At 45.3% G+C, this 2,016-nt stretch overlaps 1 non-coding gene across 1 annotated transcript; it reads left to right on the forward strand.

Moving 5' to 3' along the window:
• Positions 1 to 1,360: 1,360 nt before the first annotated feature.
• Positions 1,361 to 1,471, forward strand: LOC112424284 (U6 spliceosomal RNA). Its single transcript, XR_003015019.1, has one exon. It is a non-coding gene; the product is annotated as a U6 spliceosomal RNA (small nuclear RNA).
• The last annotated feature ends 545 nt before the right edge of the window (positions 1,472 to 2,016 follow it).

Genomic DNA, 2,016 nt, shown 5'->3' on the forward strand with positions numbered 1-2,016 from the left:
CAGTGATACCTTTGCCAGTAGAGTTTTGCCTGAATAACAACAACAAAAAAATCATTCAAACACAAAAGTGACCAAGTTTTTCCCTTAGGGACCAAAACTACAGAGAAATAATTGAGTTGTACCCTTCAATGCGAAATCACGTACAAGTCACATGATGTTCAAAAGCTTGTAAAACCAACTGCAATGTTTCTAACGAATATTTGCCAGGGTCTGGGAATTCCCCCTATTTACATGTTAGCCTTTTGTGGATCCACATATCCATTTCATGGATGTCAGCAGCACGAGCTAGCAGCATGAGGATCAGCATATTTGTGTCAGTTCTCTAAGTCTCCCACGGGATCATGCGGTTCCCTGAGTCTCCAAGTCCCACAGGACCTTGCGAAGGGGCCCAGGTGGATACACTGTGTACACAGTGCAGGTTTGCATCACAGCCAAGGAATACCGGCCTTGGGGAAAGCAAGCCTGCTCTTTGTCCCAGAAGGAGATATCACCTCATCCCCCAAGGCAGCTCCTTGCAATAGAGCCCTGAGAAACGGCCCAGCTAAAGAGCAGTCAGGACCTTGCATTCTTGGCATGCCCAACAAGAACTAGCAGGAACTCTCTAGGCCATGGGGGATCGCCTCTCCCAACAATATGCCCATAGAGAAAATAGGCCATCTCTCCTTCCACATGAAAGGGACAACAAGAAGTACTGCCCAAAATGTTGCCCCTTCACCACTGTCTTTCAGGGCCTAGAATGCAGCTACCACCCACTTTTAGGTGGTGCTGGGAAACTGTGCATCATAAACCTTGCTCTTTCTCTGCTATTCAGTCATAAGGAACTCTCTGGGAAGTCACAGATCTGGGTTAAAGGAGAAGTAAAGCAGTAGCCACAAGCATCGTGAGGGTCTGAACCACCTCTTCATGCAGTTTACTTTTGCCCTCCAACCAGCTTGGACCCAAACTTACATATTACATTTTCATTTTCTAATGGAATATGGCTTTGCACATTCAACCTAGCCTTGATGGTCATTTCGAATGGCACACCTCACTCTCCTCCCACCTTCCAGATCTCCTGCCAATGCTTCGCACTGAGTGAACCCACCCAGAAGCTGGAAGGCAAGGAAACCTGTTGCTACAGCCCCTTTGCTGGGCACAGAGCAGGTAAAGAAGGGTGGAGTGAGTCTGGAAAGGCAAATGGAAGATATCCAGCACAGCCCATAAATGACATTGATGTCATTGGTGTGATTTTCTAAAACATTAAGCTATTCTTGGAAAAGTTCCAAACAAAACAACACACACTCCTTTCAATTTACATAGTAGTTCCGTTCCTGGAAAATTCCACATATATTAAAACCGTGCAGAAAATCCTTTGAGTTATTGCTTGCTTCAGCAGCAATATACTAACATTGGAATTATATTGATACAAAGAAAATAAGCATGGCCCCCGTGCTAGATGACATGCACATTTGTGAAAGCATTTCATATTTTTTTAAATAAATTTCATTTAAAAATAGTGCTTTGAGTTTACAGGTAAAACAAGGTTAGGTTTAGGCTCAGATAATCACAAATAGGTTCTCATATACACAAATGTCTAGGGAGACAATTTGAAAATTATGTTAGACGTAGGAAAATTCTTCCTTGCAGGAATGTCACATGCATTGAAGGACATATGACATTCTTGGCTCCTGCCCACTAAATGGAAGAAATGACTTCTCAATTTCTGGGTCCCCGTTCCATCTAACACACAGAAGTTTCTTTTTTTTTTTTTTTTTTTTTTTGAGACGGAGTCTCGCTCTGTCGCCCAGGCTGGAGTGCAGTGGCGCGATCTCGGCTCACTGCAAGCTCCGCCTCCCGGGTTCACGCCATTCTCCTGCCTCAGCCTCCCGAGTAGCTGGGACTACAGGTGCCCACAACCGCGCCCGGCTAATTTTTTGTATTTTTAGTAGAGACGGGGTTTCACCGTGGTCTCGATCTCCTGACCTTGTGATCCGCCCGCCTCGGCCTCCCAAAGTGCTGGGATTACAGGCGTGAGCC

Source organism: Macaca nemestrina, chromosome X (assembly GCF_043159975.1).
Source record: "Macaca nemestrina isolate mMacNem1 chromosome X, mMacNem.hap1, whole genome shotgun sequence".
Lineage (NCBI taxonomy): Eukaryota > Metazoa > Chordata > Mammalia > Primates > Cercopithecidae > Macaca > Macaca nemestrina.